This window comes from Anas platyrhynchos, chromosome Z (genome assembly GCF_047663525.1).
Source record: "Anas platyrhynchos isolate ZD024472 breed Pekin duck chromosome Z, IASCAAS_PekinDuck_T2T, whole genome shotgun sequence".
In the NCBI taxonomy this organism is placed as follows: Eukaryota; Metazoa; Chordata; class Aves; order Anseriformes; family Anatidae; genus Anas; species Anas platyrhynchos.
Window position 1 is genome coordinate 29,644,831 of NC_092621.1, and position 10,412 is coordinate 29,655,242.

Sequence of the window (10,412 nt, forward strand, 5' to 3'; positions counted from 1 at the left end):
ACAACAAGACTTATGAGAAGTGGCTGAGAGAACTGGGTTTGTTTAGTCTGGAGAAGAAGAAGCTATGATACTTGCTGGGTAACTACACATTGTGTCAATGATACCAAGTGAATAACACTAGAAACGGAAGTTCAAGAGATTGAAGCATAGTATGAGAAGTATTCATAAGCTGAGGGGAAACAGGTACCCATCTGCCTCCAGTGTGAAGTAGAAATGTTATCCCGATTCCATTTTGTATTTTTGCAAAATTTCCATGACAATGTTGTGAAATAAAACACAAGTTTAAGTTTTTTTTTGTTGAATTAATTTTGAGAGAACAAAACATGATCCTCCAGCAATTTTTAGGGATGAGGTATGTAACACACTTATCTTCAGTGGTACATTTTGGCACACTACCTTGCTGTAATCATTGACTACTCACACAGTACTCATCCAAAACAAACTAGATGCTGTTCTCATTTGCTGTGCCTCTCCCGAGGTTTAGACACTGCATTCAGTACCACCAGAATTTATGTAGAAAGCACAGTACTGCAAAGCAGTGGAAAAATCTGTCACAGTCCTGAGATGCCTGGTCACTATGTCACAAGCTTTTCATCTTTATTTTGAGGTATAAACAACTAAACACTGTTTCTGCAATTGGCAGTCTCTTCTGGAAATCAGGAAGGCAGGGCATGGAAGTGTCATGAACACAGAGAATTGCACAGATGCCTCTTTTCTCTGACATTTGTCAATTTTTTATCCCAGGATCTGGTTTGGAGTCTTTTTTAAATCTCTGTTCTAGATACCACAACTACAGTTATAGCTAAATTGCACAAAGTATAGTCAGGTTGCTTATTGCTTCCCTGCATTCTGTTTTGTTATGAAGTAATAACATTGTTATTGTGAAGAATGCAAAGCAATAAAGAGAGTGTTTGCTAAAATCAGTGGCATACACAGAAGTGGATGCAAAACTTTAAAAACTATTAGATCTAGCCTCCACAATCTATTACTTAAAGCAATTCTTGACATTGGCTTAAATGGTCACAAATCTCTTTCCATTTTCTTTCCAAAAAGGGAATATTTTTACAAACTGATCTTCTTAAAACTGCATACTGCTTATATAAATACACATAGGCAGAACCACTTTTTTAATTATTTTTTTTACATATAAAACAGTATTAAATAAAATCATAGTATTGACACAAGAAGTCATTTCCTGTTTATTTGTATTATACTCTACACGCTGTTAATATAGACACTATGGTTTTTATATACCTTGCCAAGCTCTTAGGTAAGAATGGATTTTATTATGTCAACAGGATTTACTAATGTATTAAGTAGCACTAGTGAAAGTTCTGTCTTGTTTGTTTAGGCTGAAGCTAAATGTAAGAATACATGGACCTGGTCCAACGTTCTTATTTACATGGTGGAGTTGCCAGTGCCCATTCTGTGTCCAGTTGTTCCCCTAGCTTCAGCCTCAAGAGGTGAAATTCAGTGTATTTTCATCTGCAGTGAGATAGAGCATAGAAGAAAGAAAACAGGAAAAAATAATGCACAAAAGAGGCTAAGGTCCCAAGAAATTCCATAATTGCATGCATTAGTAACATTGTGAAAAAGAAAGTGAAATTCCTGTTCACACACTGTGCAACAAATCTCAAAGAAGAAAGAGAGGGGCTGGAAAAGCTGCTGGCAGAGAAGGACCTGGGAGTAATGGTTAATATTCAGCTGAATATGAGCCAGCAGTGTGCTCAGGTTGCCAAGATGGCCAACAGCATCCTGGCTTGTATCAGAAACAGTGTGGCCAGCAGGACTAGGGAAGTGATTGTCACCCTGTACTCAGCTCTGGTGAGGCTGCACCTGAAGTACTGTGTTCAATTTTGTGCCCCTCACTACAGGAAGGACATCAAGGTGCTTGAGTGTGTCCAGGGAAGGGCAACAAAGCTGGTGAGGGGTCTGGAGAACAAGTCTTATGAGGAACAGCTGAGGAGCTGGGGTCGTTTAGCCTGGAAGAAGAGAAGGCTCAGGGGTGACCTTATCGCACTCTACAGGTACCTTAAAGGAGGCTTTAGTGAGGTGTGGATTGGTCTCTTCTCCCACATGCCCAGTGATAGCGTGAGAAACTAAGTTGTGTTTTTGCAGCCCCCCGGACTGAGAGTAATTCAGATAGAGCAGAAATATCTGCTTATCTAACTGAAATAATAACAACTCACAACAAAAAATCATATGAGAGACTTAGGGTCAGAATGAGAAAGTACTCAGGGATGAATCCTAAGGACTTGGTAGCCCAAGGGCTCTTTAAAGTTCATTTTGTGATTAAAGCCTTTCCAGATGTACAGAAAAAGCTCCAGAAGGTGGGAGGATGGAGTGAACATTATAGGTAGTATGAAGGTGTACGCCAGGAGGGGAGATGAGAAGGAAAAGCAGAAAGCAAAACAAATGGTATTCACAGCATACTGGGTAGCAAGGCAGAGGAGGAGATAGAGGGCCCAGGATGGAAAGGAGAGGAAGAGAGATGGAATGGCAGACCAGGAAACCTACCTGTGTTGCAGCCTAAATCCTAGCAGGGACAGGCTTTGAGAAGATGCTTCGCATGTGGCCAGGTCATCCACTTCAAATAGGAATTCCTAGGTGGAAGAAGGAGGAGAGATTGTTGTTATAAATTCAGAATAGGGGAGTCAGGGTTTCTCAGAAAGCTAGTTCCCTGATAAATGAAAAAGTGTACCTAACGTGTACCTCAATAGGGATTAACCAAATTTTACAATTTACAAACACTACAATTATCATTGCAGGCTGTTTTGCAGCTGTTTTCTTTTCCTTTCTTGGATGTGCTCTCACAGAGGCACAAACTGCATTGCTCATGGCTTGGCTCTGGGCAGCGGTGGGCCCCTTTGGAGCTGGATGAAACTGGCCCTCATCTAACATGGGGCAGTTGCTGGATTCTTCTCACTGGGGCTACCACTGCAGTCCACCCTGCTACCAGAACCTTGACATGTGAACCCAATACACTGAGGCAGCTAGGTCATCACTGGCCTATAAAGTATCAAGGCTTAAATTAACTAATGAAACCCTAAATGTGATGGGGGTAGAAGGGACTGGGATAACAGAGCTACTTTTGGGGGATGCCAAACTGAGACTAGGGATAGAATGATCACTGGGCATTTATTCTATGCATCCGAGGCAGGGACAAACTTGTTGGGAAAGGATTTGATAATGAAACTGGGCATTCAAATAGTAAATTGTAAGGATAGAATAATGGTGTTATTAATGGGGTGCTCTCAGATCCTGAGAGCAAAGATATATTTGTCTTTGCTTGGAAAGACCCTGGAATGGGACAGAAGCAGCAATACAGATGGACAATTTTACCTAAGGGGTTTACAGGGCCACCAATTTATTTCGGCAAGTACTAGAACAAATTCTGGAGCAATTCCAACCTCCAGAGAGGGTGTTACTGTTACAACATGTGGATGACCTTTTATTGTCAGGACAGGAGAAAACAGTTGTGAAAGAAGCCACTAACAAGCTATTACACTTTCTGGTAAAACAGGGCTTGAAAGGATTGAAAAATAAATTACAATATGTAGAAAGAGAAGACAAGTATTTAGGGCATCTAGTGTCTGAGGGAAAACAACAAATAAATCCAGAGAGGATTCAGGGAATTGCTGAGCAACCCCTCCAGGAATAAAACCAGGGATTCCATACACAAAAAGAAGTAAAAAGCTTTAAGAGAAAGAAGTTTTTAAGGAATTAGGAGTCATGAAGTCCAAAGGAGAACAGATACACCCTGATGGGAGAGAAATGCTGGATAAAGTACTAAAGAGGCAAATATTAACTGTTTTACATCAAGAGGGTCATTGGGGAATTCAAGCAATGTGTGACGCTGTGCTATGGAAATATGTATGTATAGGAATATATATACTCTGGCTGAACAAGTTCGCAGGATGTTCTAAAGCGACAGAATGAGAAGTTGATTGTGAAGAGATGCCTCTGAGAAACAGCCATGGACATGTTGAGAGTTTGTGTGTAGAAGTTAAGGACCTGACCAATAAAGAACTCCTTGTGGTCAGGGTCTACTACGGGCCACCTGATCAAGGGAAGCCAGTGGATGAGGCCTTCCTGCTTCAATTACAAGAAGAATCATGCTTGCACACTCTCATCCTGACAGGGGACTTCAACCACTTTGGATGTCTGCTCGAAAATCTCTACAGCAGGCTGTAAGCAATCCAGGAGACTTCCAGAGTGCATTGAGGATAACACCCTGGTCCAGGTATTAGACAAACCAACCAGAGGAGGAACGTTACTGGACCCAATGCTTACCATGCAGATGATCTCTTTAAAGAGGTTAAGACTGGAGGGGGTCTGCGCTGCAGTGACCGCGCCCTGGTTGGGTTTGTGATCTTGAGGAATATGGGCCTGGCAAAGAGTAAAGGGAGGACCCCAAACTTCTGAAGAGTTCTCCAGCCATTTAAAGTCCTAGTGGGCAAGATCCCCTGGAACAATGTCCTTAGGGCCAAAGGAGATGAACAGAGCTGGCAACTCTTTAAGGATGTTTTTTCTCAGAGCACAAGAACTCTCCATTTCCATGTGTAAGAAAGCAAACAGGGGGTGCAGAAACCTGAGATGGCTGTGCAAGGACTTGTTTGTTAAACTGAGGAGGAAGAAGGAAAAGCACAGGCAGTGCAAGCAGGGACATGTGGCCTGGGAGGAGTACAGGGATGCCATCTGGATATACAGGGATGGGATCAAGAAAGCCAAGGCACAGATGGAACTGAGCTTGGCAAGGGATGCAAAAAAATAACAAGAAGGGGTACTACAGGAACATTGGCTAGAAAAGAAAGGCCAAGGAGGGTGTTCCCTTTCTGATAAGCAAGAAGGGAGAACTGATAACAACAGACATGGAGGCTTTAATATGCAACAAATTCTTCGCCTCAGTCTTCACTGCCAGTCAGGCTTGCTATGTCTTTCATTCTCCAGAATCTGTTGGTGAGGGCTGGGGAAGCAAAGTCCTTTCCACTGCAAGCAGAGAGCAGGTTGGAGACCACCTGATGAAACTGAACAGATACAAGTCTACAGGACCCAATGACATGTATTGCAGGTTTCTGAGAGAACTAGCTGGGGTAGTTGCCAAGCCTCTCTCCACCATCTTTGAAAACTCCTGGCAGGCAGGTGAAGCCCCTGGCGACTGGAAAAATGGAAACATTACTCCCATTTTTAAAAGTGGTAGAGAAGAGGACATGGGGAGCTACAGCCCAGTGAACCTCACCTCTGTGCCTGGAAAGATTATGGAACAGATCCTCTTGGAAGCAATATTAAGGAACGTGCAGTACAAGGAGGTGATCTGAGAGAGACAGCATGGCTTTACTAAGGGGAAATTGTGCCTGACTGATCTGGTGGTCTTCTATGATAAAGTGACTGCATCAGATAACAAGGGAAAACCAACAGATGACATCTTTCTGGACAGTTCTAAGGCCTTTGACACAGTCCCACATGATATCCTTATCTGTAAATTGGAGAGAGATGGATGTGAAGGGTGGGCCATTCAGTGGATAAGGAACTGGCCATACCAAGCAAATTGTGGCCAATGGCTCTATGCCCAGGTAGAGGCTGGATACAAGTGCCCTTCAGGAGCCTGTCTTGGGACTGGAACTGTTTAATATCTTTATCAATGATGTAGACAATGACATCAACTGCACCCTCACCAAATTTGCAGATCCAAGCTGAGTGGTACAGTTGATATAACAAAAGGAAGGGACCAAAGGGACCTGGACAAGCTAGAAAACTGTGAACCTAATGAGAGTCAACAAGTCTAAGTGCAAACTGCTGCAGCTGGGTTGGGGCAATCCCACACAGACTGGGAGAAGAACTCATTGGGAGCAGCCTTGCAGAGATGGACCTGGGGGCTCTGGTGGATAAAAAGCTTGACATGAGCCAGGAGTGTGTGCTTGTAGCCCAGAAGGTCAACTGTATCCTGGGCTGCATCAACAGGGGAGCAGCCAGCAGGTCAAGGGCGGTGATTCTACCCTTCTCTGCAATTGTGAGGGCCCCGCCTGGAGTACTGCATCCTGATCTAAGTCTCCCAGCACAAAAAGCATGTGGATCTGTAAGAGCAAATCTGTTAGAAGGGCCATGAAAATGATCAGATGGCTGGAGCACATTTTCTATGAAGAAAGGCTGAGAGAGATGGGGATGTTCAGCCTGAAGAAGGGAAGACTCTAAGGAGACCTCACTGCAGCTTTTCAATACCTAAAGGGGGCTTATAAAAAAGATGAAGAACAACTTTTTGCTTGGTGAGATATTGATAGGACACGGGGATGGTTTTAAACTAAAAGAGGGGAGATTTAGATTAGATGTTAGGAGGTTAGATGTTCTTCACTCAGAGAATGTTGAGGCACTGGAATAAGTTGCCCAGAGAGGTTGTGGATTCCCCATCTCTAGAAGTGTTCAAGAACTGGTTGGATGAGGCCCTGAGCAACCTGGTCAAGTCGTCGGCATCCCTGCCTATGGCAGGGGGGGTGGAATTAGATGATCTTGAATGTCCCTTCTAACCCGAACCATTCTATGATTCTATGATATGATACTGCAAATCAGAGGGGTGGGGATTAGATGTCACATATTTTAGCCTTCCCCTCTATCTGCTGAGTTTCCTACTGTTCTGCTTCCTCAGGATGACATCTGTGCTTTGACCATGGCTGTTGCAAGTAGACTTGCCTCCATCTTTGCATTTTTTTGTTTTTCCTTTTGTCTCCTCTTTTTCCCTATTTCACTCCTATTGATATATGCCTTATAAGCTATCCCAATTACTTTGGAAGTGGACATCCTGAAAGTCCATCTACACTCTTGTTCTGGATATTGGCAGATGACTGATTGCCTTATTTGCCTCATCATCTGGATTCAAATCCGTCCATTTTCTAGCTGTTTCAGCAAAACCTTTCATAAAATGCTGAACAACACCAGGGCAGATGTCATAACTATCACATTACTATCTTTAATTAATAATTTGCATTCTCTCTAATCTTATGGTCATTTCATAAAGAAAAAAAAATCCACATAAGGTATTTCATCTTATTATCTGTTTCTTCAACAAAATGACTGTAAAATACTATTGTATTCCACAGTACCCAATAATAGCCAACCCAAACATGGCAAGGGGGCTGGAACAAGATGATCTTTGAGGTCCCTTCCAGCCCAAGCCATTCCATGATTCTATGACCACAAACACTCTCTCAGTCCTCTTCCTTAAAAGAAGAGAGGCAGAAGAAAGAATGATGGAAAAAAACAAAACAAAACAAAACAAAAAAAACACCAAACTCACAGGTTGAGCTAAGAATAATTTAATTAATTTAATTAAAGGGAAAAGAGGGGAAAAACAAACAAAGGCCATGTGGAAGCACAGAGAGAAGAAAAATTACTTGCCATCAACAAGCAATGTTTGGCCACATCCCAGGAAGCAGGGCCTCAATATGCGTAGCAATTGTTTGGGAGGACATCTTCCTAACGAGAGCCACCCCTCTTCCTTCTCCTTTCCCACCTTTTGTTGCTGTGTGTGACACCAAAAGGTAAGGAATATCTCTTTGGTTGGTTTAGGTCAGCTGTCCTAGTGGTGTACCCTCCCTACCTCTTGCCCATTCCCACTCTCAGCCTACTGGCTCTGAGAGAGTTTAGAGGGAGTCTTGATGCTGTGCTAGCACTTCTCAGCAATACAAAAAGCATTGGTGTGATACCAATGCTGTTCTAGCTACAGGTGCAGAGCACAGCACTTGTATAGGCTGCTGCAGGGAATGTTAACTCCATGCCAGCCAGACCCACTGATAAAAAAACTACCTGTGCTCCTGAGTCCTTTAACTGCTGCACCCAGGGACTTATCCCTCTTGACACTCGTCAGAGTGTGCTGGTGCCCATGTGAAACATGATCGGCAGATAATAGTCCTTAGGCTGTACATGACTTGGCAGTCTCCTGGTAACATCCCTGATATGAGCCCCTGATAAGCAGCAAACTTCCCTCAAGAGCAGATCAGTTTGGCATATGGGCACCTCCATAGCTCTCAAAAGAGAGTCTCCTACTACTATCAGCTGTTGACTTTTCTTAGTTGGATTAGTTGTGTGGGGAGCAGACTGGACTGTTTTACTCAGCTTCACCCTGCCTGCAGCGGATCTTTCCTTTTCAGTCTGCAAAAGGGTGAAGCATTTCTGTAGGGCCTCATACTTTGGGGGACGATTCTCTCCTGCTGGTCCTTGTTGCCATCTTCCACCCTCCAGTGTTACTGGTCCCCCTCCCTTCACTAAGTGCTGGTGAGAGAGTTTTGAGCTGCTTGGCCACAGGCTGTGGGTCCCTTGCAGACTGTTAGAATCCAGCTAACTCCTCCTCAGCCTCCCTGATGCTGCACAGCCTTCTCACTGACTCTTGCAGCTCAGCCACCATCTGCAGGAGGTCTTCCATCTGAGCACACCTTTGGCAAGCAGGTCCACTGCCTGCACCAGGCAAAAGATTTAGGCACTTCCAGCAGTCAGAAGCCTGCACTACACCTTCACCCCTCAGTAGCTCCGTCTGGGTGGAAGCATCAGCAACCACCGGGATAGACTGCGCAGCCAAAGCCACAACCTTTTTTTCCCTGAGACAAGTGCCCACCATTCTGCCTTAAGAATCAGGAAAGGTGCGCTCCAATGGCTTGTGGAGATCCGTGTTTAAGGTGAACTTGGTGTACTTACTGCCTCCGGCTTGGCCCGCGGACCGTCCCTCCCTACCGTGGGGGCCCCCTCCCTGCGCCCTCCGAGGCGCAGTGCCGCACCGGCCCCTGCTTGCTGCCCCATACACTGGTGGCTCTCGCTGCCTTGGAGCTGCCTATGGAAGAGTGGGGGGTGGCCGCTGCTCCTGCTCGCCCCGCCCACGCCGCGGCAGCTGCTCGCAATCGGGGTGGCGGCCTCCGGGTGCTCTCGGCGATCCCTTGAGGCTTCCCAGGCTGCGGAAAACCCCTTGTGCGGCTCTGCTACGGAACGCGCCCGACCGGGGCACATCGCCTGGGCTAGTGTGATGGTTTTACCCGGGTGGGCAGCTGAACTTCACCAAAACCGTTCTCTCATTACACCTCCTCAAAGGAAAAGGGGGAGAAAATACAAAAGAAAGGGCTCAGGTGTTTGAGGTAAGGACAGAGAGATCACACACCAATTATTGTCATGGGCCAAAAAGGCTCAGCGTAGGGAAATCAATATAATTTATTGCCTATCAGTAGCAGACTACAATAGTGAGAACCTAAAAGCAAACTCAAAAACACCTTCCCCACCATCTGCCCTGTTCTACCTCCTCTGTGTGTGCATTCAGAGCAGCAGAGAATGGGGACTACAGTCAGTCCCTAACGCATTGTCTCCATCATGGTCACTCTCTGCCCCTGCTGCATGTGGAGTCCATCCCACTGGATGCTGTCCTTCCCAAACTGATCCTGTGTGGACTTCAGAGCCAGCACCTATTCAAGAACTGCTTCAACATGGCTACGTACCATGGAGTCTGTCTGTCAGGAGCAAACTGTCTCAGCACAGGTCCCCCACAATCCACGGATCCCCCTCTGTGTCCAGCAGCTCCCCCCAGATTCCCTGCTCCTGCATGGGCTCCTCTCCATGGGCTGCAGCTCTGGCCCGGGGCCTGCTCCTGCAGGTGCTCGCCACGGGCTTCAGCCTCCTGCAGGCCACATCTACCTGCTCCACCGGGGGCTTCTCCACAGGCTGCAGTGTGGAGATATGCTCCATGTGGGACCCACGGGCTGCAGGGGGACAGCCTTCTCCACCCTCAGCCACAAGGCTCCTGGCAGAGTTTCACAGGCACTGCAACCACTCCAGTCCCACATAGAATCATAGAATCATAGAATATCCCAAGTTGGAAGGGATCCATAAGGATCATCAAGTCCAACTCCTGGCACCACACGGATCTCCCCAAAAGTTTAGACCATGTGACTAAGTGCACAGTCCAATCGCTTTTTAAATTCAGACAGGCTTGGTGCAGTGACTACTTCCCTGGGGAGCCTGTTCCAGTGCTGCAACCACTCTCTCTGTGAAGAACCCCCTCCTGATGTCAAGCCTAAACTTCCCCTACCTCAGCTTAACCCCGTTCCCGCGGGTCCTGTCGCTGGTGTTAATGGAGAAAAGGTCTCCTGCCTCTCGACACCCCCTTACGAGGAAGTTGTAGACTGCGATGAGGTCTCCCCTCAGCCTCCTCTTCTCCAGGCTGAACAGGCCCAGTGCCCTCAGTCGTTCCTCGTACGTCTTCCCCTCCAGGCCTTTCACCATCTTCGTAGCCCTCCTCTGGACACTCTCCAACAGTTTCATGTCCTTTTTGTACTGTGGTGCCCAGAACTGCACACAATACTTGAGGTGAGGCCACACCAGGGCAGAGTACAGCGGGACAATGACCTCCCTCAACCGACTAGTAATGCCGTGCTGGATGCACC

At 46.1% G+C, this 10,412-nt stretch overlaps 1 long non-coding RNA gene across 1 annotated transcript; it reads right to left on the reverse strand.

Moving 5' to 3' along the window:
* Window positions 1-1,213: 1,213 nt before the first annotated feature.
* On the reverse strand, window positions 1,214-8,809 carry LOC119714469 (uncharacterized). Its single transcript, XR_005261703.2, has 3 exons — window positions 8,683-8,809; window positions 2,518-2,603; window positions 1,214-1,485 (listed from the first exon to the last, which is right to left on the reverse strand). It is a non-coding gene; the product is annotated as an uncharacterized lncRNA (long non-coding RNA).
* Window positions 8,810-10,412: the final 1,603 nt, after the last annotated feature.